Source organism: Mesoplodon bidens (assembly GCF_964165515.1).
Source record: "Mesoplodon bidens genome assembly, chromosome: 3".
Taxonomy (NCBI): domain Eukaryota; kingdom Metazoa; phylum Chordata; class Mammalia; order Artiodactyla; family Ziphiidae; genus Mesoplodon; species Mesoplodon bidens.
This window is the reverse complement of record NC_138178.1, coordinates 54,033,726-54,050,677: the sequence shown is the minus strand read 5'-3', so window position 1 is coordinate 54,050,677 and position 16,952 is coordinate 54,033,726. Positions and strand designations below refer to the sequence as shown.

The 16,952-nt window shown below is 39.5% G+C and overlaps 1 protein-coding gene across 5 annotated transcripts in view; it reads left to right on the top strand.

Moving 5' to 3' along the window:
* Positions 1-16,952, top strand: part of CSNK1G1 (casein kinase 1 gamma 1) — a 153,682-nt gene that overhangs the window by 25,014 nt on the left and 111,716 nt on the right. The gene's annotated exons all lie outside the window — the stretch shown is intronic.

The window sequence follows — 16,952 nt, the reverse complement described above, 5'->3', positions numbered from 1 at the left end:
TGTTGGATTAGATTTGCTAGTAGTTTGTTGAGGATTTTTGCATCTGTATTTGTAAGGGATATTGGTTTATAATTTTCTTGAATGTTTTTACCTGGTTTTGGTATTGAGGTAATGCTGGCATCACACAGTGAGTTAAGGGAGGGTTCTGTCCTATTCTGGATTTTGGGAGAGTTTGGGAAGGATTGATGATTATTCTTTAAATGTTTGGTAGTATTTACCAGTGAAGCCATGTGGTCCTGGGCTTTTCTTCTGGAGGAAGTGTTTTGTTTGTTTTTTTTCTTACGTGCCGTGCCACGCAGCTTGTGGGATCTTAGTTCCCGGACCAGGGGCTGAACCCAGGCCCTCAGCAGTGAAAGTGCAGAGTCTTAATCACTGGACCTCCAGGAAATTCCCTGGTGGAAGTTGATTGTTGATTCAGTTTCTTGCTGCAGATTTTCCTTTTCTTCTGGAGTCAGTTTTGGTACCTTGTCTGTTTATAGGACCATGTACATTTCATCTAGGTTATCTTACTTTTTGGTGTATAGTTGTTTATAGTATTCACTTATAATCCTTTTTATTTTTAAGGTCCATAGAATTGTCCCCAGTTTCATCTCTGGATTTTTTAGTAATTTGAGTCTTTTCTTTCTTTCTTTTTCTTAGTTTAGCTAAAGGTTTTTCAATTTTGTTCTTATTTTCAAAGAATCAGCTTCTGATTTTGTTGATTCTATCTTTTTTTTAAATTCTCTTTTATCTCCAGTTTAGTCTTTATTATTTCATTATGTCTGTTTGCTTTGGATTTAGCTTGCTCTTCTTTTTCTACTTCTTTAAGGTGTAAACTTAGGATACCGATTTGGGGTCTTTCTTGTTGTTTAATGTACGCATTTATACCTATAAATTTACCTCTTAGCACTGCTTTCTCTATATCACGTAAGTTTCGGTATGTTGTGTTTTCATTTTAATTTGTCTCAAGGCATTTTCTAATTTCCATTGTGATTTTTTCTTTGAACCATTGGTTGTTTAAGAGTATGTTGTTTAAGTATGGAGATTCCTTGAAAAACTAAAAATAGAGCTACCATATGATGCTGCAATCCCACTCCTGGGCATATATCTGTAGAAAACCATAATTTGAAAAGATACATGCACCCTAATGTTCATTGCAGCATTATTTACTGTAGCCAAAACATGGAAGCCACCTAAATGTCCATCAACATATGAATGGATAAAGAAGATTTGGTGTATATATATATATAAAACATATATATATATGTATATAATATATATACACTCATGCAATGGAATATTACTCAGCCACTTGCAAGAATGAAATAATTCCGTTTGCAGCAACATGGATGGACCTAGAGATGATCATACTAAGTGCATAAGCCAGACAGAGAAAGACAAATATCCTATGATAATCACTTATATGTGGACTCTTAAAAAAAATACACATGGACTTATATACATAACAGAAATACCCACAGACATAGAAAACAAACTTATGGTTACCAAAGGGGAAAGGGGGAGAGGGATAAATTAGGAGTTTGGGATTAACATATAAGCACTACTATATATAAAATAGATAACCAACAAGGACCTACTGTATAGCACAGAGAACTATACTCAGTATTTTATAATAACTTATGAGGGAAAAGAATCTGAAAAAGTATATATATATATACACACATATATAACTGAACCACTTTGCTATACATCGGAAACTAACACAACATTGTAAATCAAATGTACTTCAATAAGAAAATTAAATTAAATTAAAAAAAAGAAAGAGTATGTTGTTCAATTTTTACATATTGTGAATTTTCTAGTTTTTCTTCTGTTAATATCTACTTTCATTCTGTTATCATAAAAAATACTTCGTATGATTTCAGTCTTTTAAAATTTATGGGGACTTCCCTGGCGGTCCAGTGGTAAAGAATTCGCCTTGGGCTTCCGTGGTGGCGCAGTGGTTGAGAGTCTGCCTGCCGATGCAGGGGACACGGGTTCGTGCCCTGGTCCGGGAAGATCCCACATGCTGCAGAGCGGCTAGGCCCGTGAGCCATGGCCACTGAGCCTGCGTGTCCGGAGCCTGTGCTCCGCAACGAGAGAGGCCACAACAGTGAGAGACCCGCGTACCGCAAAAAAAAAAAAAAAAAAAGAATTCGCCTTACCATGCAGGGGACATGGGTTCAGTCCCTGGTCAGGGAACTAAGATCCCACATGCCGCGGCACAACTAAGCCCATGTACCACAACTACTGAGCTCATGTGTCTCAACTAGAGAGCCCGCATGCCACAGACTATGAGCCAATGCCCTCTGGAGCCTGAGCGCCACAACTAGAGAAGAGAAAGCCCGCATGCCGCGACCAAGAGCCCACGCACCACAATGAAAGATCCCACGTGCTGCAACTGAGACCCAACGCAGCCAAAAATAAATAAAAATAAATAAGCAAATAATAAATAAATCTTTTAAAAAAATAAAATAAAATTTATGGAGACTTGTGGCCTAACGTCTCTCCTGGAGAATGTTCCATGTACACTTGAGAAAAATACATATTCCGCTGTTTGTTCAGTGGGATGTTCTGCATATGATTGTTAGGACTAGTTGGTTTATACTGCTGTGCAAATACTCTGTTTCCTTATTGATCTGTTGTCTGCTTGTTTTTTCCATTATTGAAAGTGAAGTTTTGAACTCTGCTATTGTAGAAGTGTCAATTTCTCTCTCCAGTTCTATCAGGTTTTGCTTCATATTATTTTGTGACTTTGTTATTAGGTGTGTTTATGTTTGTAATTGCTATGTCATCTTGATCGATTGAGTCCTTTGTCATTGAAACAATTTGTCTTTTGTAACACTTTTGTCTTAAACTCTTATTTTGTCTGATGTTAGTATAGCCACCCTATTCCTCTTTTGGGTACTATTTGCATGGACTGCCTTTTTTCATCCTTTTACTTTTATTATTTATTTATTTATTTATTTATTTATTTTTTGCAGTACTAGGGCCTCTCACTATTGGGGCCTCTCCCGTTGCGGAGCACAGGCTCCGGACGCGCAGGCCCAGCGGCCATGGCTCACAGGCCCAGCCACTCCGCGGCACGTGGGATCCTCCCAGACCGGGGCACGAACCCATGTCCCCTGCATCGGCAGGCGGACTCTCAACCACTGCGCCACCAGGGAAGCCCCCATCCTTTTACTTTTAAGCTATTGTATCTTTTTGATATAAATTAAGTGTGTAGATAGCATTTAGTTGGATTGGTTTTAATCTATTATACCAGTCTCTGCTATGTAATTGGAGAATTTAATTCATTTACATTTAAAGTAACTTATAAGTTGGGACTTGGTTCTGCTATTTACCTATTTGTTTTCTATTTGTCTTATATCTTTTTTGTTTCTCAGTTCCTTCATCACTGCCTTCTTTTGTGATTACAGTCATCCCTCAGTGTCTGCAGGTGATTGGTTCTAGGACCTGCCTTTGATTACCAAAATCAGCAGATGCTCAAGTCCTTCAGTCAGACCTCCATATCCGCAGTTCTGCATCTGCAGATTCAACTAGCCATGGATTGTATAGTACTGTGTGTATGTGGTGAAAAAAATCCATGTATAAGTGGACCTGTGCAGTTCAAACCTGTGTGTAAGGGTCAACTGTAGTTGATTCTGTCTAGTGTACTGTTTTTTTTCTCTTCTTGTTTCTTTTTCTGTATATTTTGAAGTTATTTTCTTCATGTTACTCTGGGGATTACAATTAACATCTTAACGTGATGCCAATCAAGTTTTAACTAATAGCAGCATAGTTTTAGTAGTACACAAAAACTTTGCTCCTATACAGCTCTGTTCCCCCTGCACCCTATTTTGTTATTGTATCTTTATACCTTGTGTTCCTATTAACATAGATGTTTAGTTTTTTTTGTTTGTTCGTTTGTTTTTGCGGTATGCGGGCCTCTCACCATTGTGGCCTCTCCCGTTGCGGAGCACAGGCTCCAGATGTGCAGGCTCAGTGACCACAGCTCACGGGCCCAGCCGCTCCGCGGCATGTGGGATCTTCCCAGACCGGGGCACGAACCCGTGTCCCCTGCATTGGTAGGCAGACTCTCAACCACTGCGCCACCAGGGAAGCCCTAGTTTTAAACATATAGTTATTATGCTTTCTTATTTGAAATCATGTAAGCCAGAAAAAGAGGAGGTACAAGTCATTAATGCAATAATACTGGCTTGTATATGTACTTATATAGCTATCTTTACTCTTTTTATTTTTTAATTATTTTATTTTATTTATTTTTGGCTGCATTGGGTCTTCATTGTCACACACAGGCTTTCTCTAGTTGCAGTGAGTGGGAGCTACTCTTTGTTGCAGTGCATGGGCTTCTCATTGTGGTGGCTTCTCGTTGCAGAGCACGGGCTCTAGACGCACAGGCTTCAGTAATTGTGGGTCACGGGCTCTAGAGTGCAGGCTGAGTAGTTGTGGTGCACGGGCTTAGTTGCTCTGTGGCATGTGGCATCTTCCTGGACCAGGGATTGAACCCAAGTCCCCTGCATTGGCAGGCAGATTCTTAACCACCACGCCACCAGGGAAGTCCCAGCTATCTTTACTCTTGTTCTTTATTTCTTTGTGTGACTTTGAATTACTATCCAGTGTCGTCTCATTTCAATCTAAAGAACTCTCTTTCAGAGTCCTTATAGAGCAGGTCTACTAGTCACAAACACCCTCAGGTTTTGTTTATCTGGGAATGTCTTAGTTTTTCTTTCATTTTTGAAGAAAAATTTTGCTGGATGTAGAATTCTTGGTTGAGAAATTGGCTGTTAATCTTATGTAGGATCACTTGTAGGTGATAAGTCCCTTCTGCCTTGCTGCTTTCAGGGTTCCTTGTGTCTCATTAGATTGACTATAATGTGTCCTGGTGTTGATCTCTTTTAGTTCGTGCTGTTTGGAGTTAGTTGAGCTGCTTGGACGTGAAGATTATGTTCATAAAATTTGAGAAGTTTGTAGCCATTATTTCTTCGAATATAATTTCTATCTCTTTCTCTCCTCTCCCTCTGAGACTCCCATTATCCATTATGGTGGTATGCTGGATGGTGTTCTGCAGATTCCTTAGGCTCTGTTCACTTTTCTTCACTCATTTCCTATTCCTCAGACTGAATAGTTTGAATTCACTTATCTTCAGTTTTGTTGATTCCTTGTTTTTCGTGCTCAAATCTGCTGTTGAACCTATTTAGTTAACTTTTTTTTTTAAATCTATTTATTTTTGGCTGCGTTGGGTCTTCGTTGCTGTGCGTGGGCTTTCTCACTGAGGCCGCAACAGTGAGAGGCCCGTGTACCCCCCCCAAAAAAAGTATTTATGGAAAAGAAAATGACTTGGAATAGCCAGATCAATCTTTTAAATACACACACACACACACACACACACACACACACAACACATGAGGACAAATATGGTATGATTCCACTCATATTGAGATGTATAGAGTTGTCAAAATCACAGAAACAGAAAGTAAAATAGTGGTTCCAGGGACTGGGGGGAAGGCAGAATAGGGAGTTGTTGTTTGGTGGGTATAGAGCTTCATTTCTGCAAGATGAAAATGAGAGTTGTGTTCCACAACAATGTGAATATAGTTAACACTATTGAACTATACACTTAAAAATGGGTAAGAGGGTAAATTTTGTATTACATTGTTTTTACACCACAATTTAAAAAATTTTTAATTTGGAAGACACACTTTAAACCTACAATCACTAAGACATATGTTTATTCAAAATATAAAGTTCAACAACAGGCAAAGTTAATCTATGATGCGAGGAACCAGAAGTGTTTGACTATAGGAAAGTGGAAATTAAATGGAAGGGGACACTAGGAAACTTTCTTGGCTGTTGAATATCCACAGGCATATACATTTATCAAAACTCATCAAAGTGTTCATCCAAGATCTGTGTATTTCATTACATGTAACTCAAAATTTAAAATGCATAGGTCCATGGAGTGGGAAAGAAACGAGGGACCCAGTAGAGTGTCAGACCCTGAAAAGGGTGACGAGCCCAGCATGGAGGTCGTAGGTCCTTGTCTAGCACGGAAATTACAACTCAGCATGGTACGTTGGAGCACAGGCAGGGTGAAGATGGCATCCATGTGGAAAAGGGAGTCTGGCATGGAGTATCAGAACCCAAGTGAAATGAGGAGTGAGTGGAGGTGTCAAGGGGAGGTCAGTTACATATAGGCATATTGATCAAATAAGTAAACATATTGAGGAAAATGATAGTCAGGTTTTTCACTGTAATAGAAAAGAATTACAAAAGTGGAAAGGGAGGGACTTCCCTGGTGGTCCAGTGGTAAAGAATCCGCCTTCCAATGCAGCAGACTTGGGTTCGATCCCTGGTCAGGGAACTAAGCTCCCACATGCCCCAGGGCAACTCAGCCCGTGTGCCACAACTACTGAGCTCACGTGCCTCAACAAGAGAGCCAGCGTGCCGCAAACTACAGAGCCCACTCGCTCTGGAGCCCGTATGCCACAACTAGAGAAGAGAAAACCTGCATTCCACAACTAGAGAGAAGCCCATATGTCACAAGGAAGAGCGCGTGTTGCAACGAAAGATCCTGCATGCCTTAACGAAGATCCCATGTGCTGTAACTAAGACCCGATGCAGCCAAATAAATAAATAAACAAACAAAGGGAAAAAAGTGGAATGAACTGGGTGGTGTTGGACTGGCACTGGAAGTATCAGTGTAAACTCATGATCTTATATATACGTATGTATACATGACAAATAAATACGGCAATAAAATAATTATGAGCTCTATCCGCTAACAGGGCCTGGGAGGAACAACACCTAATAGCATTGAGCACATCTGTCACCCAGATCTTGGTTTTAAAAACCATTCTCAAGGAACCAGAGTTCCTCAGAAATAGCTGGTTCCAGAGCTGAGGCAGTAGAGTACAAGATGAGCCTAGAACATCAAAGTAAGAAAGTGATCAGTGAATGATGGGGACATGTCAAAAGGACATAGGAACTAACTCGCAGGGATTCCTACCGACAACTGTGAACATCAAAATAAATGACAGTAGGGGGCTTCCCTGGTGGCGCAGTGGTTGAGGGTCTGCCTGCCGATGCAGGGGACACGGGTTCGTGTCCCGGTCCGGGAAGATCCCACGTGCCGCGGAGCGGCTGGGCCCATGAGCCGTGGCCGCTGAGCCTGCGCGTCCGGAGCCTGTGCTCCGCAACGGGAGAGGCCACAACAGTGAGAGGCCCGTGTACGCAAAAAAAAAAAAAATGACAGTAAAAGATTATAGTCCACTGAATAAACCAGTAAACCAGGTATTTACACAGATATAACTGAATAAATGGAAAGTCTGGTTAGTAATGGGATATTTACTTAGTCTGAAAGTACCTCTTCCTAACATATTTTGCATAATTCTGAAATTATGAAGTGGATCCTTTTGCTAAAAAGGACATTGTTGGTACAACTTATAAAACTTAAATGGCACTGAAAGATTAGATATACTCCAATAATATAAGAAATAAAACCAAAACAGTGGGGTTTACAGGGCATCTTGTCAGCAATGTACTCTCAGATGGTTGAGGAAAAAAATGTTCTTTCTACTATACGTCCCAAAAAGGCACAGAAAACAATGTCTACTTAATCTATAATATTTCTTTTAAATGTTGTTTCTTTATTGTAGATCTGTGGCAATCACTGGATCCTACAACTGAAGAAGTAAATTAAAATGAAATGAATGTCTTTGTTCCACATTTTTAGCAGAGCTGCCCATTGTTCAAGTAAAAATAAATAAAGAAGTTGAAGTAAACACAGGGACACTTTAATTTTATTTGTCTCTAGCTCTCTCACTCATTTACTCCCATTATACTTGTTCTATGATTTCATCAACCTCTGGGGACCTTCAATTATCTAGCAGTCCCTTCTAGTCTTCACTTTCTTCTCCAGCCTGCTTAGATTCCGTAATCTGTTACTTTAATGACTATCATGCCAAAGTCCCTGTCCTGTGTGAATCTAACTATTGGTCTTCTCTGTACCCAAACCTGGGCTCTGCTGAGCACTGATAGAGAAAAATGTCACAGCTAATATCACTATAAATATGTGGTTTCCTCATTCAATGGAACCCTGAACCAAGCTAAACAGTCCTTCTGCTATCTGTTTCCTTATGTATAGCGTATGATCTACATCAAGCAGAAAATAAAAGTCACATCCACTACTGGAAGAAGAATGGGTTGGCACATTAGTGGAGGATAATTACACTATTTAAAAATTTAAATTTACACACATATTGCCTTCAAATAAATCCAGTGGGGTCAATTTTCCCCTGAACACTGGATCAGATTGCTATTTTTTTAGTTGAGTGCCAGATGAAGTTTTAATGCATTCTAGGACTATGAGAAATGCTTATCTTCAAACAATAAAATTATACTCCTTGTTATAAGATTCACATACATTGAGAGCCTTATAAATGTAGTATGAGGAAACAAGATTCACTTCTCTAATTTGTTGCACCCTCAGCTATTTCTTTATTGAATGTAATGTTAGGTGGGGATGGGCTTCACTATTTTATTTACTTATTTATTTAGCTAAGGGCATAAAGTTGATGTGTATGTGATATGAGTCCGTTATATATTTTAGTACAGTTTTCATGAATTTCTGTATTTATGGATTGTTGAAATGGTATTTAAGAGTCAAAGGAGGGCTTCCCTGGTGGCGCAGTGGTTGAGAGTCCGCCTGCCGATGCAGGGGACACGGGTTTGTGCCCCGGTCCGGGAAGATCCCACATGCCGCAGAGCAGCTGGGCCCGTGAACCATGGCCGCTGAGCCTGCGCGTCCGGAGCCTGTGCTCCACAACGGGAGAGGCTATAACAGTGAGAGGCCCGCATACCACAAAAAAAAAAAAAAAAAAAAAGAGTCAAAGGAATTGCAACTAAATTTTATTTAAATTTTTTTAAATTTTTTTTTATTTTTTACTATTTATTTATTTATTTATTTCGCTGCATTGGGTCTTTATTGCAGCACACAGGCTTCTTTTTTTTTTTTACGACTTTATTGGAGTATAATTGCTTCACAATGGTGTATTAGTTTCTGCTTTATAACAAGGTGAATCAGTTATACATATACATCTGTTCCCATATCCCTTCCCTCTTGCGTCCTCCTCCCTCCCACCCTCCCTATCCCACCCCTCCAGTCGGTCACAGAGCTGATCTCCCTGTGCTATGCGGCTGCTTCCCACTAGCTAGCTACCTTATGTTTGGTAGTGTATATATGTCCATGCCTTTTTATGGCTTAGTAATATTCCATTGTATATATGTGCCACATCTTCTTTATCCATTCATCTGTTGATGGACACTTAGGTTGCTTCCATGTCCTTGGAAATGATTTTGGATTTGACACCTAAAGCAAATTCAACAAAAGCAAAAATAAACAAGTGGGATTATGTTAAACTAAAAAGCTTCTGCACAGCAAAGAGAACCATCAATAAAATGAATAGTCAACCTACAGAATGGGAGAAAATATTTGCAAATCATATATCTGGTAAGGGATTAATATCTAAAATATATTTAAAAACTCATACAACTCAGGGAAAAAATCAGTTTTGAAAATAGGCAGAGTAACTGAATAAACATTTTTTCAAAGGAGACATACAGTGGCCAACAGGTACATGGAAAGGTGCTCAACATCAGTAATCACCAGGAAAATGCAAGTGAAAACCACAATGTGATATCATCTCACACCTGTTATAATAACTGTCATCAGAAACACAAGAGCTAAGTGTTGGCAAGGATGTGGAGAAAAGGGAACCCTTGTGTGCTGTTGGTGGGAGTGTAAATTGGTGTAGCCACTATGGAAAACAACAGTATGGAGGTTCCACTGCTGGGTATATATCCAAAGGAAAGGAAATCATATCTTGAAGAGATACCTGCACCCCCATGTTCTTGGCAACATAATTTACAACAGCCAAGACATGGAAACAACCCTAAGTGCCTGTCAACAGATAAATGAATAACCACCACCCCAGACACACATACAGAATAATATTACTCAGCCATAAAAATGAAGGAAATCCTGCCATTTGCAATAACGTGGATGCACCTTGAGGGTACTTATTATGCTTAGTGAAATAAGTCAAACAGATAAATACAAATACTGTTTGATCTCACTTATCTGTGGAGTCTGTAAAAATCAAATTCATAGAAAAGGAGAACAGATTGGTGTAGTCAGAGGTGGGAGTGGGGGGATTGGGAAGGGGGGTGCAACATGGGTGAAGGTGATTAAAAGGTACAAACTTCCAGTTATAAATAATTTCTGGGGGTGAGTACAGCATTGAATCTATAGTTAACAATACTGTATTGTATATTTCAAAGTTGCTAAGAGAGTAGATCCTAAAAGTTCTGATTTAAAAGGAAAAAATTGAATCTCTCTGGTGATGGATGTTAACTTATTCTGGTAATCGTTTTGTAATAAATACCTGTATCCAATCATTATGTTGTATTCCTTAAACATACAATATTACATATCAGTAGTATAGCAATAAAATTGGAAAACATAATTATCAGATGGGAATAGATTGAGCAGTGAAGATTGGAATAGTAAGAATGGGAGAAATTAAGAATTAGAATTTGTGGGAAAAGGAAAGATTAATAACACCAGAACTGAGACACTTCTTTGGGAAAGACCTCCAGTGTTCTTTTTACTTGCTGCAAGTAATAAATCCTTCCTTCTCCCGAAACACACACACACACACACACACACACACACACACACACAACCCCAAACCAGAATCTGTAAACATTTTTCTTCCCTTTAGTAATAGCACTCCCATAATGTATTTTGGCTAAGATAAATAGATTCTGATCATTTGTTAGGTTAATTAAAGTGAGGTTCTTATTGTGTCCTTTTTAAAAAAGTTAAAATGAGTATGAGCAATTGTTTGTACTTAAATTGTATAAAAATTGTCCTGTAATTTTTTTTTTTTTTTGCGGTATGCGGGCCTCTCACTGTCGTGGCCTCTCCCGTTGCGGAGCACAGGCTCTAGACGCGCAGGCTCAGCGGCCATGGCTCACGGGCCCAGCCGCTCCGCGGTATGTGGGATCTTCCCGGACTGGGGCACGAACCCGTGTCCCCTGCCTGCATCGGCAGGCGGACTCTCAACCATTGCGCCACCAGGGAAGCCCTGTCCTGTATTTTTTGTTAGTTTTTTTTAGCACACATGCAAGCACATTCACATGTGCAGATATCATTTTTGCTGAATGTTTACTGAATACTTTCTTTGGGTGTGATACTACCCTTGAAATTTATCCTATGTTCTAAATGTCAAATTAGGCTTTGATCTCATTCTTTGAGGAGCTTACAGTGGGAATTTCAGCTATTGTTGCAGACACTGTTTGTTGGCAACTCAACATAAGGGGAATTTTGCTGGGGGTTCTACAAAGAATTTTCTCCTTTACCAAAAAAGAGATGCATGATGAGAAGGTCTTGCTATTGCCCTTTCATTTCTGTTTTTCACTGGTATGGGAAGTGATACCTGAAGCTGAAACTTGTGACCAGGAGACTGCAAGCATTAGGACCAAGGCCAGCATGTAGTAATGAAGGGGTAGTAGAAGAGAGAGTCCGGTCACTTTGGAGATTCTTTTTTAAACATACCCTTACCATATGATCCAGCAGTCCTACATCCATAAAGAATTTCATCATAAGTTATATCAGAAGAGAGAGATTTATAAGCTTGACAGTCTCTTGTCGTGACTATCAACAAAGGCTGAGTGTGTTTTGACTTTAAAATTTAAATATTTATGTTCCTCATTTTGGACAATGCCAGTATATGAGAATCTGAAATTAAAAACTGTAAATCACCGATTTATTTTCACTTAGCAGACAGATTCACAGCTGTAATCATTTAAAAAAAATTTTTTTTTTTGGGCTGCGTTGGTTCTTCATTGCTGTACACAGGCTTTCTCTAGTTGCAGTGAGCGGGGGCTACTCTTCATTGCAGTGCACGGGCTTCTCATTGCAGTGTCTTCTCTTGTTGCGGAGCACGGGCTCTAGGTGCGCGGGCTTCAGTAGTTGTGGCTCGCTGGCTCTAAAGCGCGGGGTCAGTAATTGTGGCGCACGGGCTTAGTTGCTCCACGGCATGTGGGATCCTCTTGGACCAGGGCTTGAACCCACGTCCCTTGCATTGGCAGGCAGATTCTTAACCGCTGTGCCACCAGGGAAGTCTTAAATATTTTTTTGATGATTGTATAATATGACTTAATTTTTTTTAGTCTTCACGCAACTTCTCAAAATACTTTTACATAAAACAATAAATTCACTTTAGTAATTTCATTTATAATGGAAAACCACGCCTCTCTCTCCCACAAAGCAGCCATTGCTGCCTTACAGAGAGTGACTTTGGGCCAGAGGAACTCTTGGTTTTGACCTAATTTTTTTATGTGTTGGCTCAGGGTGGTAGATATTGGAAACATAAATTTCTCCCATTTTAGGGTGTTCCCTGATGGTCTAGTGGTTAGGATTTGGCACTCTCACTGCCGTGGCCCAGGTTCTAATCCCTGGTCAGGGAACTGAGATCCTGCAAGCCACGTGGCGTGGCAAAAATGAAAAAAAAGGGCTTCCCTGGTGGTGCAGTGGTTGAGAGTCCACCTGCCAGTGCAGGGGACGCGGGTTCGTGCCCCGATCCAGGAGGATCCCACATACCACGGAGCGGCTGGGCCCATGGGCCATGGCTGCTGAGCCTGCACGTCCGGAGCCTGTGCTTCGCAGCAGGAGAGGCCACAACAGTGGGAGGCCCGCGTACTGCAAAAAAAAAAAAAAAAAAGATATATATAAAATAAATTTCTCCTGTTTCTATGTGATGGAATGCTATGAGATATCTTCTAGGACGGTCTAGGAAGGAAAACTTTTCATTGACCACTGCTAAAGATAGCCATATTCTTCAACTCTAACAGTAAACCAGGCAGATTTGGCATCAGTTCCCCATCTACAATTTGATGAATTGGATCTCTTGATTTTACTATTAGCAGTAATTCTTTAATCTGCTAGAGAGCTCTTAAAATTTCCCAATTAGGAAAGCCATATGTATAAATCTGTTTTTATTCACTAAGTGGAACCTGATTGATAGACTGATGGCTGCTGGGAAGGGTAAAACTGGTTCCTAAAACTTTTGATTGCAAAGAATATGTGGAGTGCCATACTTTATTTATTTATTTATTTTTAATATTTATTTATTTTGGCTGCCCTGGGTCTTAGTTGTGGCATGTGGGATCTTCGTTGCGGTATGTGGGATCTTTAGTTCTGGCATGCAGACTTCTTAGTTGTGGCATATGGACTCTTAGTTGCGGCATGCAGGATCTTCAGTTGTGACATGCAGACTTCTTAGTTGCAGCATGGAGCTCTTAATTGTGGCATGCATGCAGGATCTAGTTCTCCGACCAAGGATCGAACCCGGGCCCCCTGCATTAGGTGCGTGGAGTGTTACCCACTGGACCACCAGGGAAGTCCCTGTCTTTTTTTTTTTTTTTTTTTTGCGGTATGCGGGCCTCTCACTGTTGTGGCCTCTCCCGCTGCAGAGCACAGGCTCCGGATGCACAGGCCCAGCGGCCATGGCTCACGGGCCCAGCCGCTCCGCGGCATGTGGGATCCTGGGAGCAGCATGTGGGATCCTCCCGGACCAGGGCACGAACCCGCGTCCCCTGCATCGGCAGGCAGACTCTCAACCACTGCACCACCAGGGAAGCCCCCTGTCATATTTTAAAAATACCTTTTCTCTAATTCAGGCATGCCTAAAGTGGTAGAAACTACTAGAATTAGGCTTTTTAAGAAACTTGCTGGTATGACTCTAAAAATTCAAATACATATACATTGTAACATTAACATGTTTAATGAGATCCAAGTGATTGCTGAATAGTTTATTTGCCAGAAAAACAAACATCTACTTATTGCATTTATATAATTTCTGTCCTTTCTCCTTCTACTGTTAAAAAAAAAGAGGAGAAACAATATAAACATATAGTTTATCTTTTACTGCTGTCCTTAGAAGCCATTTTTTAAAAATAAGGTTAAAGTATAAATAATTATTACCTTGGGTGTTCCATTTGACCTGGTTCTTGAGCTAACTTTTTCATATGTTATTTGCTAGTAACTGTAAATAAACCATTTAATATCCTTGTGAATGGAAATTCTAACTAGCCTATGTCTTAACACTAATGAATTTAAATGAAATACCAGCTTCTTACTAGATGAATTCTAGGAGTTCTTAGGGTTAATTAGGGTTCTCCTTACTTTTACATATTATTTTGTATAAATATTAGGTTATGTTGCTAGGAATCTGTCTTCTATTATTCAAGATCATAATTATTACTCAGTATTTATTAAGTACCAATTATATGCAAGAAACTAAAAGAGATGTGACAAGATCCCTAACTTCAAGGGCTTATAATCAAATTGAATATTAGAATACATATCAATATAATCTGATATATGGTAGGTTACAAATGGTGGTATAGACAGTGGTGCTCCAAGCATTAATGATGAATTGGTTATAAAAGGTTTCACAAAGGATGTAAGATATGAGTCAGGTCTTAAGTAAGACAGAAGACTTAAGAGACCATTCTAGGTATAAGAGCTAAGGGTGGATGTTCCTTTGCTTTATGTAGTACTTTAATACATGAATTTAAATAGGGAGTTGATATTGAAGGGACTCAAGTGACAAGCTAAAGAGTTTGTAATTGGGAAGTAGGTAATAGTTTTGAGCAGCAAGTGGTGTTAAAGAAATAGGATTTTAAAAAATTTAATCATTCAATTTGATTTCTCTAATGAGAGGTGCCACATAAAGTAGTATTGAATATTTTTCATCTTTCATAGTTACAGGTTAAGTCGTGCTGATGTCTCATGAATAGATTGCAACATTGATAAGTGTGTTTGCCATGTTAATGGGAGGTAAAATGATTGTTCTAATCTACAAGCAGATGTTTTAAAAAAAAAGAAACACCCTTTTCCCAGCTGAATACTGTTGTTGGCTTTCTGCAGTTTTCTAACCTGGCAAGTACTACTGTATGTTTTTTGAATACATACATGCAAGTATACATGGATATGAGGGCTGTGAGTGATTACTGAACCTAATGTTACATGAGTCTAAGTGCAATGGAGAAAGCTAATGACAAACATTTAAAAAATAATCTCCATTTGTTAGGAAAGAAGTGAACACAATGAAAAATATGAAGAGCAATAGATGAAGTAGTACAGTTTTTCAAATCTTATAAATGAGACTATTGTACTAATGATAACTGATGAAACTTTAGGAGTTAGTTCAATGCTCAAAATTGTCTGGATAGGCTAAGACACCCTTTACCTGTTCTCAAAAAAATGTATGATATAAAGGAAGAAAGTGTAGCCTAACAGTTTATCATCTGTAGACACACGACCACCTGTTAAGGTGGACTATCTAAATAAAACATCTTAAATTTTCTTTCTCTCTCTCTCTCTCTTTTTTTTTTTTTGTGTGGGGGGTGCGCACTGCATGTATTGTGGAATCTTAGTTCCCTGACCAGGGATTGAACCTGCACCCTTGGCAGTGAAAGTGTGGAGTCCCAACCACTGGACAGCCAGGGAATTCCCTATTTCTCTTTCTTTACTCATATTGTTTGAGGGACTTTGGGTAGACAACAAAGATAATTGAAGGATATTAGATGAAATTATAATAAGAGAAAGAGTGAGGAGAAATATACATTCATAATGTTGTTCATGTAGGAAATCCAGTAATTACTGACCTATTCTTACCACCCTGATTTTTTACTTTAACAGAGTATACATTTTGAATGTAGATGTATAATTTCCTGAATTCAGAGAAATGTATTTTATTTTATTTATTTATTTTTATTTATTTTTAAATTTATTTATTTATTTATTTTTGGCTGTGTTGGGTCTTCGTTTCTGTGCGAGGGCTTTCTCCAGTTGTAGCGAGCGGAGGCAACTCTTCATCGCGGTGCGCGGGCCTCTCACTGTCACAGCCTCTCCCGTCGTGGAGCACAGGCTCCAGATGCGCAGGCTCAGTAGTTGTGGCTCACGGGCTTAGTTGCTCCGCGGCCTGTGGGATCTTCCCAGACCAGGGCTCGAACCCGTGTCCCCTGCATTGGCAGGCAGATTCTTAACCACTGCACCACCAGGGAAGCCCACAGGGAAATGTATTTTAATGATGATTAGCTTTACAGAAGCCTAAAGTCATTATGCAGTTTTAATAATGCAAAGAAAGCAGACAGAAAAGATGAAAATAAACAGTTAACTACTATAATGAAGTAAACAGAGTATGTTCTTGGATTATGTGCCCATTTGTACATTCAGCTCACACGTATGTGCCTGTTCCTGTACTAGGGAATTAAAGGTGTCTGTAAGAAGCTTACAGTCTAGACATATTTGCTTTCTTGTATACATGCAATAATAACCAAGCAGTTCTAATTCTCTTCTTCCTTAAAATTTTAAGGGAAATCTTCAGTGAAAGTGAAACAAAAGTATGTGTTTAGTCTGTGATTGGTGGTAACAGAATATTTTTTTGTTAAGTATACTCACCTAGATTATCAAAACTAGCATCAAAATTATCTCATTGTAAACTTTGTCTTGGGCTTAGTCTTAAATTGAGAAACTGGGGAATTCTGGTAGGGATGAGTTTTGATTAAGATTTTTTGTCCTTCAGATTTATTCTCACTTTGGGGTTGTGCAAAGGACCTGCTTCAGGCACTCTGTCATTGTGTACTCAGCCCACAATGAAAACTAGACCAAAAGTTGAGCTTTCCAAACCTTTAGTCTAGGACTACTTTGTACCACTAGGGTTTTGGAAAGGCCTACATAGAAGTAGTCTTTGTCAATCCGTAACTTGTTTTGGATTTCGTGATTGCTGTCAGTGCTTGATAAATGGTGGGGATGGAGGAGGGGGACAGTGAGTAGTGAGTAGCTTATTTCTGATAGGTTCTGTCCAAATTAAGGGGAAGAGCTTTTAATTGCCCTCAGT